A 25193-nucleotide genomic window follows, 5' to 3' on the forward strand; every position below is an offset into this window, starting at 1 on the left:
TTAAAGGAGTTGAGACTTGAAGGAAGTTCATTCAAGGATGAGATTAAGTTTGGAATAAACCTCCGTGTTACGGCATCTACTTCTTAAAGTTTGTACATAGGGGTTGGACTTTTAAGAACTGTTTTTGTTTCTTTTTTTCTTTCTTTCTTTCATTTTTTCTTTTCTGTTTCTTTTGCTGGTATGGATTTGATGTCTGGTTCTTGGCTTTCTGGTTTGTTTGTTATTTTCTCTTTGTTTACTTTTAAGAATATGAATATGAATGAAGGAAAGGCCATGTTAATAATAATAAAAAAGTACCAAAATTGCTGGATTTGAAGAGGATATAAACCAAAGAGAAATTGACCAAGGGTTGATTTTGCTGTAAATGTTTCACAGTTTCTAACTCAAGGAGGTAATAGCTGTGTCTAACACACAGGGATACCTGTCACTTTTTACTTTCATCTCAAACTTTATCCCAACCTAGAGAATGTCAGGAGTCTGCTCTGCTATAATGCAAGGAGGTTTTATTATCATTATTATTTCAATGTAGGATTTCCTCTGTCATCAGAAGGGCCTGACACTTTTTTTTTCCTGGCTTCTTTTTAAAGGCGTATTATGATTGCGTACTGGCTGGTTGTCTGGCATCAGAGGATCTGTGTAATTGTTAACTTCATGACAAGGGGTAGCCTCTACTGGGCTGTGATACTGTAGGTGATTTAGCCATTATACAATTCAAGGCACGAGATAAACTGTCATTACTGGTGTTATCCCAGAAGGAAATGATGTGTATTGTTAATCTCTTAGACTAAAACTCACTATAAATACCATTACAGAAAAGGGCAAAGGCTTGAGTTTTGGCTATTTTCTCTTTCTATTCATTTAGCCTCATTGAATGTCTCAAAGCAATATTTTAAAGGATTGCCTATTACCATTTTTTTATAAAGATTTTGGGGGAAAAAAAGCATCATGAGCAGTGAGCACACATTTTGAAGACTGTAGGTCTTAAGATAAATTGTGGATACATAATAAAGACCAGAAAAAAGTTATAGCTCCCTTTGTTTCTGCCCTTAGCTCATAACTTGTGATCAATTCATAGCACTCTTTCTAAGACAAAGTTAACCTTAACACGTGAATAATTATGGTGACACTCATCCCACTACTCCAGTACAAGGAGAGGTTCAGGACTGGCAGGGGCCTGTCTGATATTCTATTTACAGTGACTTGCTTTTGAAAAATAGGTTTTTCATGAGAGTTTAGAGCCATGTGACTCACAACAACCTTCCAGCCCCCACCCACTGTTTCCATATCAGCTGAACAATGTAGTAAATTTCTTCTAGCATTTAACTGTCTCCACTCCAAGCAGACTATTGTAGTCAAGCTGGCCAGTAACTAAAAAAAAAAACAGTTTAGGGCAATTCACTGAAGTTTAAATAATCTACAAAATAGCACAGTGGGGGCTATTGAAGGCATTGCAAATGGTGAAACTTATCTTTCTTTGAACATCTGATGCAGTTCTAGGATGAATAAGAAACAAGGCACCCAGGTTATGGATTCCTATTTGGTAGTAGAAGGTCTTCTAAAACATTTTACAAAGCTTAATGAGTTTTTAGCCCTCATTAGCACTTTAAAACGCTAACACTGATGAAGAACTTTCTTCCTGTTGGTGCCTTATAGTCTGTGCCCACTTCAATGTTGAGCAAAATGGAATGGAAAGGAAGAAGATCCTCTTCACTACATTAATTAGGCATCCTTGTTTTACCTAATGACTGATTTTTTTTCCCTTCATTTTAGAGGAATACTAAATAGGAAGGGAATTCCCAGAGGCATAGGAGAGCTAATAGAGACATTTAAGATCAACAAGTTCAATTCCCATCATCTTACAATTAAGGCAACTGAGTCTTAGGGAAAGATTTTTTTTTTTTTTTAGCCAAAGCCAAACTCCTGATTAGCAACCTACCCAATATTAGATCACATTTCACTTGATGTAATATCTCTCATTGTTATTATTCCTCTTGTTTTTCATACTATATCTTTCTTATTCTGATGCCAAAATGTTTGAAGAAATATTTATCAAGGAAATATTTATATAGGTTTGCTTGAATAGAAGACTCAAAGAAACCTGTATGAGTTGATAAGCCATGTTTCCTTAAAAAAAATAAAAACACACATACACAAACCAAAACATCCATAATGTAGTATTTATGAGAGGAAATATTAGGTATCAGATACAAGGAAAACCTAGCCAACTACAGAGAAAGATCATATTAATGGTATTTTTTAATGTCTACACCATTTCTGCTAGAAAAATTCTTGAAAGAGCAACATAAAATTAATAATGTCCATTAGCTAAACTTGGACACTCAGGTTTTTATCATATTCTATACATACTGAATATTTGCTCAGTTGTTAGGTTCTCTAAGAAACTCAGATAGTTGTTCATGCCTGTGATTATGCAGGACACGTGATAGTACCCAGATGGAGGACACAGATACTATAGGGAAAGTTGATGTTGACTTCGACACCATCGTTTAAAGTATTGACTTTTAAAAAATGATTATAAACCATATACTACTTAAAAATCAAGTCAGAGAAAGGAAAAATATAAACACAATAATATATAGCATATATTGCTCTATACATATGCTATACATACTGATATATATATACACACACACCCCTTTTTAAATATGTGTATATATACATACATACATACATATTTCTACTTCTCTAATTTGATTTATAAGTGCTATAAGGTATACATATGTGTATATATGTATTTATACATACATATATATATGTATGTTTACATACATAATATTTGGCAATAATAAATTCTAACAAATGAAAAATAGACATGAAACAAATCATTATTATTAATGAGTATGCTGATGGAAGGAATTAAAACACTTTAAAAATAATAGACTCATAAGTCACAATGTTTGCAGTTATTGTTGTTTCACTGTGATTAGCCTGACAGGGTCCCTTACTATTTATTCACTGAGTGTGTCTAGAGAGAGAAGACATAATGGTTAAACAACTCTTCCCTAATTTTAATGTATTGATCAAAAGAAAAAAAAACTTTTAAAACATTAACTTTTCTTGCATTTTTTTTCATGCTATTTTGTTGCTCTTTTGCTACATGGAGCCACCTTTCCCTCATGAAGAACTTTTCTTCCGTGCTTAAATATTTTATTTATTTATTTATTTTGCAATGAAGGGGTCATACAGAATAAACCAATGGCTGCTTCTGTCTCTGAGTGTCTCATTTTTAATTTTATCATTGAAGCTTAATCAGTAAGAGAATAATGACCTTAAACAAACCAAGAAATTGTGGAAAGGAGATGTGGTGGAGTATACTGGGAAGAATACTTCAGTCAGAGATTCTGAGTTCAAATTCTACTGTATTTGTAAAGTTATACCTGTATGATCTTAAGCAAATCTTCTCAGGGCCTCGGTTTCTTTATCTGAAGAAAAAAAAAAGAGGGTTAGACTAGATGACTCCTGAAGAACCTTCTACTCTTAAGTTTGTGTTCTTAGAGATTTCAACTTTTTGTTTTAAATAAAAAATACCATGATAACATCCAGAAAAGACAAAAACTAATCAATGAGCTAAGTACCTTATCATATTCTCATAAAGGTTAAACTATGATGATTTTTAAAGTTAGTGAGAGATTCTATTTTGTTGTGGTTTTTTAATAGGGATGAATCAGCTGCAGGTTGAATATAGATTTGCATTTTGTTGCAATGTTGTTAGCTTATCTCTCTTTACTAGTTTAAGATTTCAGACATCAAGTGACTATGCAATGTTTCCCTTTCCTATTCTCTGGCTTGGTGCAAACTGTCCACTTTTCTAGTTCTCTGATTATTTTATAGATACTTTAGACATTGGCTTTTTCCAAGTTCCTGAATGGCAGCACTCCAATGGCCTGGAAAGGTAATATACTTATGTAAACAGAAGATGGTGATAGTTTCAGAACCATTACCCTTCTCGATTCCTGTCTCCTCAACAGTTATTCCTTCATATAAATGTAGAATTGTAATAAAGAATATGTATTGTGGCAATCCATATATATTGTATGAAATAGATGGTTTGCAATATAAAAAACTGCAACATTGTTTTTCCTAAGTCATCAACTTCATTTTGATTAGCAAAAATAAATGAAAAAAAAAAAACAATAAGTTAGACAACTCAAACAAAATTGTAGGCCTTTCTTAGACCTAAGCCCATTAAGCCTTTTTTGTGTCCTTGAAAGGACTAGTTTACATTATATTGATTATTTAACATTTCTGTGGTTTTCTGTTATTTTGCTCCTTTGTCTCATTAAAATTGTGACTATCTGCATAACTTCATAAACTTAATTTTGATGATTAAAAATCAGGGAAAATTATTTCTCCAAATAAATTGTTTTTTTTTTCAAATTGTTCATTCAAATACTAGCTAATTGATTTAAAAATCTAACTATTCTGCAAAATCCCCACTTTCCTCTCTGGACTCAAATGTTTTTGTTTCTAAAGCTTTTTTTTTTTAAATGAATGAACACAATACTTTTCTAGGTATGCTGTTCTAAAGCGTCTGTAGGCATTGATACAATAAACTGACATCTGTAAGCAATCTGTCAAGCTGAAAATGAAAGAGAATTCAGAGTCCTCCAGGCATTGGTCTATGATGGGCAGACTAGCTTAAAGATCATTTTACTCTTAGATATGCCATTTGTCTAGTATTTGACCCCATCTTCTCCAGGTTACAGTCGAGGTCCCATGTCGTGAGAGATGGGGGGGGTGAGAGAATTGAGGGGGAAGGTTGAGGACATGATTAACCTTGAGGTATAAAGCATTAATCACTGTTTCTTTCCCTACTCAGTAAAGTCTTTCTTGAGCTACTAACAAAACTATTATATTTAACTTCTATAGTATTGTCAGAAATTGTTTCTTTTAACTGTACATATGGTATATTGTCGAGGGCAGTATTTTAAAATGATAATGTGTTTGTGATTTTATACTGCTGGAAAACTTTGGTCCTCTAAAATCAGAATAACACAGAATTCCCTAAATGACCAAAGGACTACAAATGGTCATATTAAAACATGGGGCTTGCCCACTAGAGTGTTATATATGTTACCTCATTCCGTGAATGTCTGGGAAAGTGGAAGGCTCTCCTTCTCAGTGGAAAAACATAAAATCAATGGCAAAATTGAGGATTTTTGCATTTTTCTTTAAGTTAAAATAGCTCTAGATATGCGAGCTGAAAGAAATCAGGGGTATTCTCAGGGTTCTTATTAAAAGGGAAATTACTGTGATGCTTTTCTCTTTTTCACTCCAGTCCTTTAGAACTTTAAACCTAAGTTGTGAAACTGCAAATTGTGTCCTGTGGGAGAAAAACTCTTATCCTCTTAGCAAACCTTTAGAAAAAACCTACCAGGCTAGAGTTAAGGCCATGGGAGTGCTCAAGAAGAGATTAAAATAGTCTGTGTTTTCCCTACTGAGGAACATAAAGATTCAAATAAATTTGGCTGATAGGATGTTATCCGTTTGAATAGATCTTTATGGTAGGGTCAAAATAGTTATAGTAGCAAGCAATAGGAGGACTAAGGAGTGGGTGAATCCAGAGCACATGCATGATTATTGAAGGTTAAAGAAATGGGAAACATCTCAAAAACTTGAAATAGTCAATGCCAAACCATTCATCTCTCCTCTGAAAAGCATCTGTTAAGATTTACTTTGTGCCAGCTGAGGTGCTAGGCTCTGATGATAGAAACTTGGCTTCTATCATAACATTTCTAATATTCATATAGATAGATAAGATATGAAGGTAGAGAGGTTATCTATATCTATATCTATCTATATCTCTTTTTTCTCTCTCTGTCTCTTTTTATCTCTCTGCCTTTGATAAGTTCTGCCTCTAGAACTTAAATATCAGGGATATTGGATATACTTATTTCAGGAACTGGAATTCTATGAATCATTACAAGTTGCACACACAGATACATACATACATTATATATATATATATATATGTATATATATATACATACATATATATTTAAACACACACATATATACATATACACACACTCATATGTATGCATATAAACACATAAATATATTGCATTTATTTATTTATATGCATATAATGGATGATATTTTAATGGTGTTTCTAGACGTATACATTACCTAGGAGGGGCATCATAGCATAGATGTGTCAGGAATGCCTAGATTAGAGGCCATTCTCCAACGCACAATGGCCGTGTTTCTCTGACCAAATTATACAACTGCTCAACACCTCAAGCAACTTTCTAAAACAAAAATACTCAGAAATTTTTATCTATAGGAGTAGAAGAAGTTTTCATACCAAAGTATCTGATGTCAAGGAAATTACAGCTCCCCCATAAGAAAACAGTGCAAGCATTTTGAAGGTAATATATTTAGAAACAGTTGAATAGGGGACAAAATTCTGAACTTGGACTCAGATAGCTTCGTTTTTTTTTTTCCTCCTATTAAGTGTAGGACCCTGATCAAGTCAATTAATCTCTCTCAATTTTGGATTCTTCATCACTAAAAAAATTAGGAGAGGAGTTTTGATTAACTTCCTGGAGAAGGAAGCAGAAAACCACTTCTGTATATTTACAAGAAAATATCATGGTTGGCATTGGGGTATTATGGTGAATAGAATCACAAAGATCCAGGCAGGAGTGAATGAATGAAACACACTTTCCTTCTAGCTTGAAATCTATGGTGCTCTGAGGGTAGATAAAATAATAACTAGTCATAGTAATGTTTGACCAAATCTATTTTCCCCTAACAATTCTATGCAAATGGACATTTCTTATTTCATTGATCATTTCTTCTGTTTTCTTTTTATGTAGCCATCCTGAAACATTCTGGATTTTCCCTGTTTTTTTCTTCAACACTATACAGTTCATTGGTATTCTCTATGCACTCTTTCTAAGTCAGTGTGATTTATTGTGAAAAATGCTGACTCTGAAAGCAAATGAAATGTGTTCAAATCTTGCCTCTGATATTTTTCATGTGACCTTGGAAAGGTCACTTATTGCTTTAAGATGAAGGTCTTAAAGTAGATGACATCTAAGATCCTATTTAGTTCTTATTCTGAGCTGATAAACACACACACATATGTATATATATTTGCATTCAATTTTCCTGCAATTGTCTTACTCTTACTCAAGAATAAGAGATAGAGCTACTATTGCCATTGAAAGTAGCATAATAATGTTCTAGAGCCAAGGAAATGAAAATAAAGCTAAATGAAACCATGTAGAAGTTGACATGGACTTAAAACTCATGTACCACATCCCACTGGGACAGCTAGAAACTCTTCAACCACTGATCACGTCAAAGCTACACTTGACTAGCACAGTCAACAATGGGTTATTTTTTTTTTCATTTTAATAAATGGGTTTGATAAATGTGAATGCAGAGACATTCAGAGGGCAAGGAGATTAGTTTTCATGGTTACTAATTAAGGTAGGACAAATTTCCAGGATATTACTTCATCTTTGGTGTCTGCATAAGCAAAATGCCCACTTGTAGACACTTATAGAGGTAACAGAATGGATCTGTCCATGGCAAATGTGCAGTCATTCCCCATCAGTCATCGTTAAAAATCTGTCTTTAATGTGTCAGGCAATAGAGAAGCAATCAAAAGAAAAGAAACAAATCCTGCCCTCAATGAGCTTATGTTTTTATCAGGAAATCGATTTCATTTATGGTGAAATTTTAACTCTATCTTGTTGAGAGAAAGTTGGAAAGAATAGGACTTCTCTGCTGTGTGTTGTGGATAATGATGTGCGATATACATATTTGTACACTGTGCACGTATGTGTATACGTATGTTCTTATAATACACATGCATATACATACAGAAGAAGAGAAAGGGAAAGGAAGAGGGAGGGGAAAAAGACAGAGAGAGGGAGGGAGAGAGAGAGAACGAGAGAAACAGAGAGAATGAGTTGTGATTTAGACAACTTGAGTAGCCTCCCAGTGTGGTTACTATTATGCCAAAAATTTGATTCCTAGTATTTATGTAGAATATAAGTTCAGAAATTTGACTGAATGACAAAGAAATTAAGTGATTTACCCGGGCACACAAACTGTCAGATATAGGATTTGACCTCAGGTTCTTTGAATATATTTGTATATCTATACTGTAAATTTCAATATTTCTGAGATTTGTGATTTCATCAGTATAAGTCTTGGCTTTTGTTGTCTTTGTAAGATGGTATAAATTGGGAGCACTGGGGCTGGGGCTGAGGTCAGGAAGACCTGAATTCAAATCCAGCCTTAAACACTTACTGTGTAATGCACTTAACATCTGTTTGCCTCAGTTTGCTCAATTATTACGAGGGGATAATAAAAACACATACCTCTCAGAATTGTTGTGAAGATGAAATGAGAAAATAGTTTTTAAGGTGCTTAACACAATTCTTAACAACACAGTAGGTGCTATATAATTGTTTATTCCTGTCCCTTCTTGTATGTACCATGATCCTTAGTGGCGCCATAGTGAAGCTTATGGACTCCTTCTAAAAATAATGATATTAAAAGACAAAATACAATATATAAGATTATAAAGGAAACCAATTATAGTTAATCTCTGCTTTTAAAATTTATAGACTCTTAGGTTAAAGTTCCCTGATATAAAAAATATTAAAACTGCCAAATACTATACTATACATGTAGATATCATTGACACCCAATGTATCTCATAGTGATTGGTTAAGTTCCATCCACATGCTTCAATCATAGAAACAAAGATATACAACTTGAAGAAAATATGGAGATCAACTTGTCCAGCTTCCTCATTTGACAAATGAAGCCAATGGAGTCTAGAGAAGGAAACTGAATTTTCCAAGGTGCCCTAGTTAGGAAATATCTCCAAGACCATCTGCCCCACAATCCTGTGCTCTTTTCCCTACATCATGAAATGCCCTTCTCTGTTTGTTCCCCTTTTGGTTGTTTTTAGATAGCCTAATAAGAAGTTTAGGTGATCTCTCTTGATAAACTTAAATGTCACTGAATATGGCATGAAAAGTTCATTGTAATTATTAAATACTAAATGGTTATCAGCTTTGGAAGGTAAACCTGGTGAGGTTGACATGCTACCTAATCATTATCCCCCCTCCCTTCTTCTCCCTCAAGTCCTGTTTAATATGACTTAAATAATTCTCCCCTAGCTTCCCTGACATATAAATATTTGTTTTGTTTTAAGTCAGAGCTCTGCAGTTTCTGAACTCATGATCACTGGAAGCTATTCATTTTCAAGTACAGTCACAAAATAGATGATCAAAATAATAATCTAAAAAAATGACTCTGAAACTTTGAACTCGATGAAATTGTCATATTTCTATATGAAGTGCTTTGAAAATGGGATTTAAAAATTTATAGTAATTCTTATGGATGAGTAAATAGGAGGGGTGAGGGAGAAGGGGAGAGAGAAAGAGGGACAGAGACAGAGACAGAAAGAAAGAGAGAAGAAAAGGTGTTGACCTGGTGAGAGCAGGGGAAAGAAAATAAGCTTTCAATATTTTTTAGTTAGTCAGACTTTTAAGTGAATACTAGATATTTTCTCTTAAGTTTATAGGTTGGGAAAAACAGTAAAGGAGAGGTCACCCATGGAGTATTTTGAGATTGATAATCAAGTCACAAAGTAGAATAATATTATATTGAGCCCATAATTAGATCAGGTGGTTAAAAACTAGATCTCTGCAGTTTATAAGAATATTGCTTTACTTATTGAATGTTGGACTGAGACACATCTTTGACCTGTCTGAGAGATTTTTTTTCACCTATAGAACAGGAATAATAACTGACCAACAAAATTGCAGCAATGCTGAAATGATTAATGAGCTACTGCTTGGAACCCACTCTGAGCTCTTCCATTGTGAACTACCACATAAATATAAAATGATAGTTATTGATAAACACATCTGTGGGTGTGAAAAATGCCCTGCTCACCATGGATGCCTTATTCTCATTGTCATTAAAAGCCATAATGATGATTATAATGTCTACTTCTGTGGCGACAACTGACGTCATGATGGTTTCACTAACAAGGACAATAAACCTCAATTTTTGTATTTATTAACTTTAGTTCTTTTCCCACTCACATCATAGATGGGAACTAGCTGTTAAAAACCACCACAACTTGACACCTTCCCAGAGATCTATTATCTCAACATGGGTCTTCCATCAGTACGATTTGAATTCTGTCCATGGTTTTTCATTTTGTGTCTATCTTGTCTATATTCCTGAGAATTGAATAAAGAATTTTGTAAACACTGAAGTTATTTCATGGATTCTGTAGTCTAAACCCACATTATACATTTAATAGGATTTTGGGGGAGTGACAATTCACATTTTATTCCCCTCACCCAGAAAGAGGGTTGACAGTATTCTCAGTATTGTTCATCAATATTAACAAGACTTTAGGCAGCAATAGCTGTATTTCCAGAAGCTCTTTATGATTTAATTGCAAAAGATAATATAGGCCTTACATCATATTGCAGTAGGAAAACAGTGATGACATTTTGAACAATGCGAGGCTTTGCTAAGACCAATCAAAATAAATGGCCATTTTTCTAGGAATTGTTTTTGGGAGCTTAATATACTTAGCATTTTAGAATGATGACTGTGGATATGGAAGACATAGGTGTGTCATACATGATTACTCTTTTGGGTGTGTATGTGCATCATTGTGATTTTGTCCCTGTAACACTTCCCCCCTTCCTACCTTTTCAGATCTCCATTAAAAATATAATCTTAAAAATTCAGCTGGGGGCACTGAGAGATGAAGTGCATTATCCAGATCCTATACTAGTAAATATCAGAGATACAAATTGACCATAGGTCTTTCAAAGACAAAATTTTCTGCCATATTGCTTAATTAGGACATATATCTGTAAATCTTTTGTAAATCTTATTATAGTAAATATAAGTTGATGATGATTAGTTTGATTGTTTCTGCATAGCCCCTAAAGTTCAGATAAGGTAAGTTTTAATTGGCACAGGAGACCTGACATTTCCCCCAATTTTAGCTGCTTTTATCATGGCACAATTAGAATGTAGTTCTTGGTTCCTTGCCCCTCATTCCCTTATTATTGATCAATTCAGAGTATATATCCCCTTGTTTCTGTGGTCTACCTCATGTGTGACAGGAAAGTCCTTTATTGATGTCACATCAGCCCTTTTTATTAAACAACAAGAACAGTAACAACTCTATATAGATTTAAATCATGGGTGGCTTTGATCATTGGATCAAAATGTAGATCTTATTTGACTTCTGAGATACTAGTGCTATTCTGCCCATGAAGCTAAGAATAATAGGGACTGCATTCATATTATCCACTGGCATTTCTTCTCCAATAACCTCATTGATATGTGTCAGAGCTGCTCTTTCAGAATAGCTCCTTTCTTTTTTGTACTATAATACAATAGGAATATATTATTCATAGTCAATACTCTTAACAGCTCATTACATATTTGCAATTATTATCTTTGTGTCTATACTTATTAATATAAGTATATGTGAGAATACATATATACATGTTTATGTACACACATAATTAACATATATACATGTCACTCTGTGTGTATGCATGTGTGTATTATGTATGTGGACATAGCGTTCCATCCCCCATCCACTACTTTTTGACCTGCTTTGGAATTATAGTGTCACTGTAGGTAAACTAATACTAACATTTTGCTCACTTTGCCAGAGTGGGGTAGAACAACAACAACAAAGGGAAGCTTGCTGCTTATTTGAGAAGGGAAAAAATGCTAAATTCTCACTCTTCTACCCCCATCACCTCTGCCATCATCCCCCTTCCCAAATTTAGTCTCTCTCTTCTCTCTTTTTTGTATACAGATACAGAAATGGTATTAATTTCTTCTAGTGCTTTTGAAATATATCATCTATGAGTTGAGGCTATCATAGGTTAGCAGCTATTTAATGGAACCAAATATGTTTAAATTAGATACCTAATACTTGAAAGGAAGAGAATCCTAAATAACACCTCCCTTAATATCAACAGTTGATTAGTTTTGTCTCCAAAATAGGCAGTTCCTTCTCCCTTCCTCTCACAAGGGTGAGGTTATAAGTATTGTTAGGTCATCTAAGTACTATTGTCTTCCCAACGCTGATGACTTCAGAATTCAGATTAGTAGAGTCACTAATCCTTCTGTAAATGGGAATGGGAATATCAACTGAGAGCAAGAGAGAAAGGCTGAGCAATTGCTTGAAAATTTAACTTTCTTTCTTCCATTTCTTCTGTTTAAAGGATAAGGACTAGACCTATAATTTCATTTATTGATAGAGTCCATTCAGATGGAGGAAATTCCCATTCCCAATAAAGGGCAGAAACTTCTCTAAAATCTAGATTCTCAGAAACATGACCAAAGCATCAAGAGCGTAAATGATTTATACAGGCTCACACAGCCAAGTTGTTATCAGAGCCAGGATTTAAACACATTTATTATTGGTTCAAAGGCCAGCTCTTTGGCAATCTGCCATGTCGCCTGGGATTCCTTCACCTATTTGAAAAAAAAAAAAAATTAGGAAAATGAGAGAAAATAGGAAACTTTACAAGTAAATATAATATTTTTTCTTCTGTTAAATTAGAATGTTTATTTGTCATTCTTCTTGTGAAAAACACTTTAAGGGGATTAGAACCAGGCTAAATAATTTTTTTTTAATTTTACTTTATGGACCATTCTAAAGTTCTTGACATTATATTTCATCATGGAATTATTCTTTAAAAATGTTGACATCAATTAATGACATGATAAAGCATCATTTTCTCTTGTTATCTCTCTTTCTTCTTATACTTCAATTAAATGTCTTAAGCCTTCATTTCCCAGATTTGAATAAATCAAAAATTCAGACTAGATCTACTTCTCAGTCATTAGAAAGAAGTTAGATTATTTACATCATTCCTATTTTTGTTCCACCACTCCTTTCCTTCATTCCTTTGTTCTTTCCTTCCTTCCTTCCTTTATCCCTCTCTTACTTCCTCCCTCCTTCTCTTCTTGCTTTCTTTGCTTCCTTTCTTCCTCTCTCTCTATCTCTCTCTTCCCTTCTTTTTTCCTCCCTTTCTTTTTTTCTTTCTTTCTTTCCTTCCTTGATCTCTCTTCTCTCATTTTCCTCTTTCCCTCCCTCTCTCACTTTCTCTTCCTTTCTTTCCTCCCTTCCTTCCTTCCATCTTCCTCCCTTTCACCCTCCCTCCCTCTTTCCCACATTTCTTTCTGTGAGATCAAAAAAAGGATAGAGAAAAGAAAATGATGGAAAGGAAGAAAATACAAGTAAAAAAAATGTGAATATGGATGTCAGGGATGGCCATATTGATATTGTGCTACTAAGATTGAATCCAATGCTTCTGCTGGGGAAATGAAGGATTTCATTATTTTTATATTTTATTTCATGGTTAGGAATATGCTATTTATTTACATAGGAAGCAGTTTATTAATGACAATCATAATAGAGTTCTTAGAATATATATCAGAAGTATTGCAAAATCAGGAAGATGCTTTCAAGGAATAAAGTTTCAAGAAATAAAGATTTTTGTATTATGTAATACTTAAATTATAAAATATTTAGCTATTTGGACATTACATTCATCTTATTGTCTACCTATTTCTTTCCTAAATATCCAATCTTCCTATATATGCAAACTGATTTTTCTCCTGGGGGGGCTGATTTGGAGAGAAGTAAAAGGTATTTAAAGTTCATAACCAGCAATTCTGATTTCCATCAATATAAGGAAAATCTTATAGATAGAATAAGGGTTTAGAGGTTAAATTGTCCAATAAGATATGGAAACAAAACTCTAAATGATTACATTCATATATTTATTTTATTATTTTTTCAACTTTTATTATATAAATACATAATACTTTGAATAACAACAATTATTATAAACATTAGAGATAAAATTAGATGGAGATGGAGAAGGGCAAAGAAGGGAGGAAGAGATGAGAGTGTCTTACTTCTTGTTTTTGTTACTTTATTACTAGTATTTTTGAGTGCCCATTCTATTCAAAACTGTTCAGAACACAGTACCAAATGTCTAGTAGTCTCTAGAGACCTATTATAAAGTCAGAAATTCTTGGGTAATTGGTGATCCCAACAGGGACCACACACTTGTAGTTATTCATAGCAGAGCTCTATATAAGTTCAGGTTTTAGCTATGAAATAAAGGTAGGAAACACAGGAAATGGATTTCTATCTGCTGAAGTCTACAGTTGGGTTGGAAGATGGTAGAACAATAAGAGCAAAGATAAGTTACTTGTACAGTCTGCTCAGTGCCATTATCTTAAAGGAAATCTGTTAGAGTGTTGGTCATTTCTATGAATGAGTCATTTTTTACAAATCCCACCAAAGTATAGGGCATGGTGTTCTTTCAGCTTTCTGTTAAATTTCATAAATGATATTGCTCAGTGTGTTACCATTGCAGAATCCAGAGAGTGGTATTTGAGGATTACATGTATTGTACATGATCTGTGCCACTGGAAATCTGTTCTTATTATTATATTAATAATAAAATAATGTTTTACATTCTTTTGGCATACATGTGTTCTCATTGACGTCACCTGGCTTCCCCTTTTTGGAATGGGTGGGGTAAAGGAGTGAGGGAAAGAAGGGAAGGTGGTGACTTTTTGGTGCAAGGAAAATCATTCATTTCATGATTGGGAAATTAGGTATCATGGAAATCACAAGGTTAGTAATCCATGTTTGTTACAGGTAGGTTTCACTGTGTATTGGTGAGTGGAACTTCCTACTCATTTTTTCACTCATTATCTTTTTCTCTAGAGGCATTATTCACCACCACCCCATCCTACCAGTTTTGATTTTATGAAATTAAGAAAAAAATCTGACCGGAATGTGGGGAATAAACAACATTTTTTAAATTTAAATTATCTATGTACTAAGTGGTTAAAAAAAAAATCATATGCCTGAAATCCCCAATGTCTTGCTGTGATTTGTCATTAACTCATATCAGTTTCTCAAAAGATTGCTCAATCAACTTAATACACATAGAGGCCAGCAGTTGTTTGCAACCCATATCCTTCTGACAGCACTTTTGAATAGACGTTCATCTGGGACTTGATTTCTTCCTAAGAGAATGATGTGATATCCTGAAGTGTCTCCACTCACTAATTAAATCATCCAAATTTTTGTTTTCTGTGACTGACAGATTATAAATAGGTTTGAGAAGTGAAGTTCCCTAGTAATTTGATAGTAAAGACAAAGATGGTCTTTTGGGATTAGCGGAGATGTTCTAAACAAATTTGCAATCTCTCTCTGTGTGGTCTATCCTATTTTTCTAATGAGATTGGAAATGCTTTATGTTTAGATTAGCATCATTAGTTTAATTTAACAAGCCAGGGTCAGATATTTCCAATATAGGTGCTTTGAGGAGAAGTAGAAATTTTCCATATTAACTGATATAAGAAAAAATGCCCAATTGGCATTATTTTTTTTCACCAAAACACATCAGAAAAAGTCATGGAAGCTTCTGGGAATGGTCAATTACCTTCATTCTTCATCAGGGGTAATCATGATGTCAAGGTGGTAAGAAAGAACTATTATCTCTGAAGATTCCATCATCATTCAAAAAAGAGTGTAAAATTAGAAGGAGGAAAAGTTGGTTGTGGATTATTATCACCACTGATCCATCCCTGAGTGGAGTGTTGTCTAAATTATGATAAAGATTTACAGAATGTGAAGAGAAATTAGGTAACCCTTTGTGAGAAGGTTACATGCAAATAAGATTTTACTAGAAATGTATGTAGATGAAAGGTGATTATGCAAATCATAAATCATGTTTGTTGGAGACGATGTCCCAAAAGAATTAACAAATATTGTATGAATAGTCACCTGAAGACCGGGCTTGAACCTGTGATGGCCAAATCCTTGTCTGTAACTCATTAAAAACTCTTGTAGAACCACGAAGATTTGATTGTTTTTGTTTGATTTTATCTTCGCTAAAACATACCTTATCTCTTTGGCTCCACCTTTTCCTTCATCACCATTGAGACAAACATCACAATTAAGTGTATGACCTGGAAGATTAGAAACAGATTTGGGGAAATTGGGAGTTACCTGGTAATTTGCAGGAAAAATGAGATAGGTATTATCTGATGGGGGTAGGGAGGTGATTTTAAGTACTTTGTTCATGAGAGACCTGATTGAGGTATGGTGTGTAGTGAATTTAAGTTCCACTTCATCTTTATGACTGGACAGGTGATGTGACCAAATATATATATGGAAAAAAAAAACACATTTTAATTCTGTACACATTTATATTCAAGTAAGAATACCTACCCGATAAAACTAACTTTTATCAAAATTTGATCATAGCTCATACCCGTATCAGTATTTTATGATTTGGGTTCTACCTATAATGAACCCTAAATCTGCTGCCCAGAAAAAGAAAACAAAAAGTTCCATTATAAAGAATTTTGCACGTAACTGTCTTTTTCAATCTTATTATTATTTTTTTTCTCCTTTTAAAGATGTATTGATGGACATAAATAAGCACAGTATGGCAGGGACTTTATCCCCAATAGAGAACATTTGTAATTATGAGGTTAAGATTATAATCTGACAAATACCTGCAGGATGCAGCCATCCCTGTGAAATCACAAAAAAAAAATGCCAAATGACATAATTTTTGTATTCTTGCTTAGACTACTATCTGGCACATAGTGGGCATGCAAGTAATATTTTCTAACTGACCCTCAATAAAGACCACATGATCTTGAAAGTTTGAAGATTCCTTTGGTTAAAAAAAAACCCCTCAGCATTAAATTAATGAGGTCATTTTAACAAGAGGAGGGAAGAAATTGGTTTGCTGGTTGTGTTTCTAAAATCAAAGCTCTCTATGTACCCAACCAACTTTTTCCCTGTGTACTATCCATTGTTATTGAACTTTTTCCATTTGAAATTCTCTCTTACATAGTGATTCCAAGTTCGATACTCAGGGCCTAATACTGCTTTATTTTTACTTTTCTGATTTTCATTTCCTTAGGAAGATTCTCTAAAACTTAGGAAACTGAGCTATGTTATAGGTGAAAAATAGACAAATGACTCAATGGGCATATTACTTATTCTATTTCTTTTCTGATCCTGCCTCCTGTTTACTGCTATCTCCAACTTGCATATGCCTTTGCTTAGATTACACATTGGTCTCCCTTCTTGCTCTGGGTGTTGCTTTATATTCCATTTTATTCATTCATTTTTTCACTCAACCATTAATTAAATATCATTCATTCACTTCACAAACATTTATTGCACATCTATTTTCCTTCAAAGCCATGAACAAGACTCCAATGGATAACTAACAACTTTCATGCTACCTTGGGTAATTCAAGAACTACCCTATCTATAGGGTACCCCACTCAACATTTTCCTTGTTGGAAAATACTCAGTGTTGGCAATTTTCTTCTTATTCTCACCTCCTACCCCCATTTGCCTGGCTTGTTTGTCCTTCTCTTCTTAGATACTGAGATAGCTAATTTCAAAAATAAACTTTTGATAAGCTACTAATAACTAAATAATTTTTCTAGATGATATGCTTCCATTTTAACTATTGTCTTCAAATCTTTCACCCCACACATATATTAATGTGGGATTTTCCATCTTCAGGTTAGGCAATAGGGGTATATTTGAGAACCCAAACTTTAGAGCTGCTTCCCATCACTGAATAATTTTCTATCCCAGAGCTAATGAGGCACAATGGAAATAGAGTGGAGTTGGGTAAGCCTTAAATCCAAAGGCTGCCCTAGACATTAATAGCTCTATATGTATATGTTACTTGACCATATTGAGTTTTATTTGTTTTATCTGTAAAAAGTAATAACTACCAGGGGTTTGTAAAGAAATTAATTTGTAAAGTACATATATATATATATATATATATATATATATATATATATGTACTTTACAAATTAATTTCAAATTACTACAAATACAAATTAATTAATATGTATAATATACATATATACATATTAATTAATTTATATTAATTAATATATGTGTATGTGTACACATACACATATATATGCATAAAAGTTAGCTTTTGAAAATTAGGATTTCAGCCATAATAACAGTAGTGCCTAAAGAAATTCTGATTGGATCTAAAGTCATGCATGATACATTTCATTCATATTATGGTTTTGAAAGGTCCAACTTGTAGATATAATTCGATCTGACAAACATTTATTTGGCCAGCAATTATACTAGCCATTGCAGTTTTAAAGAAAACAGTGAAAACAGTTTCTGACTTCAAGGAATTTAAGTTCTTCTAGGGAAAAACAATATGCAAACAGAGAGCAAATACAAATTATACAGAATATGATTTAGGGGATGAGGTTCAGTAATAGTCTTTAATATGAGGGAGAACTAAGTTGAACCATGAAGATGACTGGGGATTCCATGGGGAAGACTTGGGATGTAGATCTGAAATGCACATTTCTACCTTCCATACCACTGCACTCACCTTTCTAGCTTAGCAATTTTGTTGAATTTTATTTTGCTAAGACAGGTAAATGGCCTAGAAACTGGCTCAAAAACACTAATGCTTCCAGTATGTTCATGGTTATCATTGAGTGCAACAAAAATGTGTGTTCTTAATGGTAAATCATCATCTATCCCTTTCTCCGACTTTTCATTTACTTCCCCAAGTTACAAAAATCTCACGTTGGGTATTTGATTTAAAAGCCAATGCCTTGCAGGAAATAAAAATGGAAAATGAAAGCTTCTCTCTGTTGTCACAGTTGGAATAAAAGTTGTTCAAATTACACTAGAAAGAAGGCACCAGAGACTCAAAATTATTTTAAATTGTCTATATTTATTCTTGACATGTTTCCTCTGCTTATTAATTCCTCCTCTTTGGGGGTGGTGATGGTGGAAATATTATTAATATGAAACTGAGTAAAACTTTCTCTCCCATTAAATCCCCAAATATGGAACATCAGGCATGAGTAAGTTTTGGAAAACTTTTCATTATCATCCCAACATTGATTGGCAATGAGGCTTGCACACTAATGAATCAAGGGAAAATCTGTTGCCAAGAGAATGTTATGAAAGGTAGGCCTGCTGAGAGAGCCATCACCTCTCATCAACAGGCTTAACATTCCAATATAAGGAGAGCAAAAACAAACTAAAAACAATTCACCATCACTCTCCCTCTCTGTCTCTCTGTCTCTTTCTGTTTCTCTCTTCCTCCTCCTCCTCCTCTTTTCCCTTCTTTCTCCTTCTCTTCTTCCTCCTCCTTCTCCTCTTTCTATCTCCTTCTTTTTTCTTCTTTTTTCCCTTTCTTTTTTCCTTAATTTCTCTCTTCCCTCCCACTTCTTCTTTTTTCCTCCTTTGTCTCTTTTTCTCTTTCCCCCTCTTTCTCTATCTCCTCATCATTCTATCTCTCTCTCTCTCTCCTCATTTTCCATTTTCTTCTCTATCACACATAAACATACATTGCATATTTACATATTTTATATATATATATATATATGTAAATAAGAAAAGATGAAGGGAGTCATTAAGATCATATTGTTAATAATGACAGAATAAGAGCTATAAGTTATTTTGTTATCGATTTAGCCATCTCATATGTATAGAGAACTATACATCTGTGGGCTAGATGCTGGTGAAAAATCAAAAAAAATAACACGTGGAAATTGGGACTCCATGGTCTCTCTAACCCAAAGTTTCTTAAACTGTGTGTTTTGACCCCATGTGGGATCCCATAACTGAATATCAGGATTCTGAACAAAACAAACAAAATTAATTCAGAATCAAAAGCACAACAAATCCAAGGTGTTTCTTGCAGGACTTGCCCACCTTGCATCTTGTGATTTAACGGCGACCTTGATTCCAAACACAGACATGCATACTTTGCACTGTGAATACATGAAAGGTACCATAAACATCTTGACTCAGATTCAAGATGGTCGTGTAAAATTTCCCAGGTAAAAAGAAGTCACCATTGGAAAAAGCTTTAAAAGATCTCTTCTCAGATAGCTTGAAGCTTTCAATCTATGGCCTTATGATCTTAGATAAGAAAGGGAATACTAGAATTATCTGGATCTAGAACCTGAGGACTCATTTTATAATTATGTCTCTTTCTATCCTTCCTATTCCTTGGAGTGATCCATTTCCCTATTTCTGGCTGTCACTTCCCACATCTGTAAAATGAAGTTGGTGGGACCAAAATAACAGGAGGAATGGGGTTCACCCTTCTTGGAAATTTTCAAAGAAAGCCTACCTAGTCTCTTGCTAGCTATATTACAGGGGGAACTCCCTCAGGAGTGAGGCTATGTGTATCTGGGATTCCTTTTCAATTTCTGAATCCTGAGTTTCTGTGGTATTCTGCATCAAAAAATCCTTCCAAAATAGCAGTGTGGGTTATTGAGAAATCTGAGAATTCAAGTGTGATCTTTTGTGCCAGAGTTTAAGTGGGTATTCTTATTTCTTTTTTCTGTATGACACTCTTTCTCTGTGAAGGGCAGGATTGTTTGTGGGTGTGTGTGTAGAAAACACATGTTACAATTCTAAGAAGATAATATTTACTCATTAAGTATCACTCAGGGGTCCATAGAACAGCTTCTTGACAGAGTAAAAAATATAAATACATTTTGCCTGATTCAATATCTCAGTGGCAGAGCTTATTTCTATGAAAGGAGCCAAGTGTGCATTTCTATGTGGAGAAAGAAATCCGATTATTATATGTATCAACTAAACCAACAATCCAGGGAACTATGGTAAGCCCCTATTATATTCCTCAACATGGTTGTAGGCAGTTAGGGTGTTAGGGGTGGGTAGTGCATAGAAATAGGATATGGTTCTTGCTCAAGAAGTTTACGCTTTGGTTTAGGGAACAAGATAAAACATAAAAAGGATTAGGGACAGAAGACTCACATCTATTGTGGCCTTTTACAGTGCAAAGCAGGCGATGCTATAGCCTTTGTTGCTATATAACACTTTTGTTGTTCCTTCCAAGTCTGAGATTCTTGGGTTCTCTTTCTTAGTTCTTAGAGCTCTTTCTGAATGATGCATTAGGGAAAACACTTCCCATAAGTCCACCTCAGTCACTTGCCTTCTCTCTCCACTCTATTCCTTAGCCGCCAAATGGAACCTTCTTCCATTCAGAAAAATGAAGCTAAAGCTAATGTACATATAGATATATAGGTAGATAGATATAGATATAGCTAGTATATGTCAATAGGAGACTTTCTTCCTAAGTTGACTTGATTCCAAGTTTATAATTATCTCCTATGAAGAGACTCATCATCAGTCTTTGAGTCTTTGAGTCCATCTTAGAAGTAGCTTTCCCATTCTTCTTGCCCTAGACCTGGTCTCAGCAAATTTGTGGATAAGATATTGATCTACAGAAAAGATGTATTTCTCTTTCATCAAATCATGAAGGGGTGAAGTGAAAAAGAAATAAATATGATCAAACCCCAAAGTTGGTATTGTCCTGTGATTTATCATGTTTTTTTCTAAAGGGGAAAAATGATGTTATATGGCTCTTTAGCTTTCAAACAAGAGGCCAGGTTTCAAGTCTCTTCATGTACATGTGTAGATGTGTGCACAGATTTGCTTGCACACATACACCTTTGAGTTAGAGTATGGTGTTTCCTTCAGCAATAATACAAAATTTCTGAAATATTTAGAATTTGAGGATACAAAATATATTCTGTTTTAGCCATATTGAGTATAGGACATGATGGGGCATCCAGAAACAGAAAATGAGTGCAGAGACCTACTTTACTCCTTAATCTCTGTATAACCTTGAACTAGTCATTTAACCTCAATTCCTCATCTGGAAAAGTAGGGGTTTAGATGGGAAGAGTGGTAAATTCCCTTTCTGCTCTAAATCTGCGATCTTCAAATCCTTGGGTATTTAAAAGTATTCTGAAGAAATGTGTACTGGTTCTGAAGTGAGAGAAAAGAATTAATGCTATCAAGAGGCTCTTTTGTGACTGTTCTTCTCCTTTCCCGGTCCCTACTCAGCCACCTTCATCACTAGTGGGACTAATGCCTATTAGGAAATCAATTTTCTGCCTTGCAATAATTTCCATTTCCTTATTGCAAAAGGTTAAATGAAGACATATGATACGGAATTCATTCCATAAAGCATAAAACCTCCCGACTATTTTGTTCTTCCCCGACTTTTGGAGAGTCCCCAGACTTATTTTCTACTTAATTCTGCTGTCAGTGAAGCTATTCCTTCAGGAAAACATGGTCTTGCCTAATTCCCAATGCCCGTAATTTCCATCAGATATACCATCTGTATTATATTTCATGCCTACAATAGTTTCTTTGTGATTTGGGAGAGAGTGCCCCAAGTGCTATCCATTCTTACCCTTCTAAACATACAACATTTTCCCCCTTAAAAAATAAAACATATCAGTCAGTTTTGAAGTTGTTGTATGATTTTTGTTTAATCTACCAACTCCCTCAATACATTGTCCCACATGTTCAGCCTAATGAGAGAAAATCTAAACACATAAAGCCTGACTGAAAAAAAATGTCATCAGTTATCCATTTGAAAAAGACATTTAAACTTTTTGCCAGCAATAGAAAGGAGACCAAGGTTCACATCAACATCACAGAGTGGGGGGAATAAAATTGAAAGTATCTCAATGACTATCTTCTACTGCATGACCTGAAAAGAATCATGCTACAACACAGATAGTAAACACGCGATCACCCATCTGCTAGCTATTTGGGAAACTAAATGAGGAGAGTACCAGACTTACAGTCAGTAATATCTGATTCAAATACAGATGATTACTAGATGTGTGACCTTTGCCAACTCGTTTGACCTATATTTGCCTCAGTTTTTCTTAACTGCAAAATGGGATCAATAATAATAAACCCTACCTACTAGAGTTGTTGTGAGTGTGCTATGTTTTATAGCTATTGTTATAAATCTTGGGTTCTCTTTCTTAATTCTTAGATCCTTGACTTTTGAGTGATGCATTAAGGAGAATACTTTCCATAACTCCACCTCAGTCATCCCTTCTCTCTCTCCACACTCTCTCTCTTAGCAGACACATGAAACAGAGTAAGCACTATATGAATGCTAGTTGGTACTATAATTATTATTATTGTCATTATTTTGTGGAGTGGAAGAATTGCTAAATTACAATTGGGAAAAAATTAGGTTAAGTGCTGGAATGTAATCTGTTGAGACCTCCTTAGCTATATCAGTGTTTTCCTCTGTCCTGAATTAGGAGATTTGAAAGTAGGGAGTGTGATGACTGCGTATTTTAAAATCAGCCTGAGTCAGGAATTCAGGTTAAGGGAAAATCCTCGATCTTTATTCTTTGCGGAGGTGAAGGGGGATGGCGATAGGATGTGATAGCAGTCACGATATGAACCTGACCAGCAGCCTCTCTGCCTCTCTCTCTCCATCCACCAAAATCGTCTCTATGTCATTTCTTATACAACACATCAAAACTTGCAGAGAGTGGGTGGGGCCATTCTTTCTCCAAGCATATATTAATAGAGTATTGTCCAATTTGCTATTTAGCCTCACGTGCTTGGGATCTCAGTGCCTCAACTCGAGCTTCAGCCCATTACAAGGGAAGAGAGAAGAAAGGCAAAAGGAGACAGAGGAGCTACTATCATTTATAGATTTGCTATAAAATAAATCCTAGCTCATCGAGACCCAAGGATTGGGGCTGGAGGAACCAAAGGTCAAAAAGTCTTCTTCACTACTTCATGGACATATAGTTCAGTCTGGGTAATTGAGAATGGAAGTTCATCCTCCTCTAAGTCTATTTTCATGGATTTCCTAACCATTAAAAATAACACAGAAGCTCCATTCAGAGCTCCTTTCCATCATGAGACTAAAGAAAAGCAATTTGTCTGATCTTTGATCAGTTCAGAGGAACTCAAAGTTGATTATCTTGAAGTAATGGGAGAAAGTTGCAGAGACATATAGAGGCACAATGTGAGAAACACAAATTCCTCACAGTTAGAGATGGACCAAAGGGGAATGGCCTTTCTCAGAGGGACCCAAGAGACTTCTGAGATCTCTACAAGCTGAGATGCTTTTATTGGCAGCTCATAGACAAATAGGCTATTCCCAGGCTTGTGCTCAAATCATTGGTGTCCTGGAAATGTGCCATATCTTGTGCCTTCCCAGCCTGCTCTGAAAGATCTGAAAGCCACTTTGTCCCTAAAGTAGGGAGCATAGGCAATGAACTTAACCAGAGATTACAGAGTACACAGACCTGAAAGGGAAATAACTTCGGACAACATAGCTCCTCATTTTACAGATGAGTAAACTGAGGTTAAAGAGAGTAATTGAATTGCTCTTGGTAGTAAGTGACCCAAGTAATATTTGAACTCAGTCCATTTGATTCCAGAGTCAGTGTTCTCTCTGATATTGTTATTGGATTATGAATGTTCAAAAATTAATTTAAATGCTCTTTTTAAAAACAGACTGACCCTGAGCTTATAAAAATGTAAAATTAACCCCTTTTCCTCTCTGGCACTTCCACAAAGTTCATGGTACAGGCCTTCATCACTGAATGCCTACATTATTACAAAAGTCTATTGGTGGATCTGCCTGCCTTGAGACTCTTCCCCTCTTCAATCCATCCTTCGCTCAGCCATCAAAGTGAAATTCCTAAAATCCAGATCTGACCATCTCTCTCCCCTATTTAATAAATTCTTAACATCATGCTGAGAATAGGATGCACAATATATATGTTGTTGTTATAAATGACTTGTTTAAGGTCACTTAGCTGTTATGTACTTAAATCTGGTTTTGAACTCAGATGTCCCTCTTCCATATTCATCAAGATAACAATCAAGCTGTCAGCCTTTCACATTTTTCCTATTAGGGACTTATGACAAAGACAAACAATCAATGGAATGGACTACCAATAAAATCCCCATATAAGGATGTTATGGCAATATTCACCACTCCTACCCTCAACTAACTATAATTATCTATTCTTCTACACTGTAATTGATCATTAAAATTGCTCCCTTTGGCTGCTTTTAGTGATTTACCCATTCATAATTCTTGTATGTATTGTGCATACATTTTTTTCTTCCTTCACTCTGCATTAGTTCTTCTAAGTCTTCGAATGTCTGAGGGAAATGACACATACTTGCCAATTCTCAAAGCAAAATACTTTTCCATTCTTATGTAGAATTTTCCCCCCAGTCAATAGATACCCAC

The 25193-nt window shown here is 34.6% G+C and overlaps 1 protein-coding gene across 1 annotated transcript in view; it reads left to right on the plus strand.

The window, feature by feature from the left end:
* Positions 1-25193, plus strand: part of LRRTM4 (leucine rich repeat transmembrane neuronal 4) — an 857748-nt gene that overhangs the window by 3974 nt on the left and 828581 nt on the right. The window lies entirely within an intron of this gene.

This window comes from Sarcophilus harrisii, chromosome 2 (genome assembly GCF_902635505.1).
Source record: "Sarcophilus harrisii chromosome 2, mSarHar1.11, whole genome shotgun sequence".
NCBI classification, from domain to species: Eukaryota; Metazoa; Chordata; class Mammalia; order Dasyuromorphia; family Dasyuridae; genus Sarcophilus; species Sarcophilus harrisii.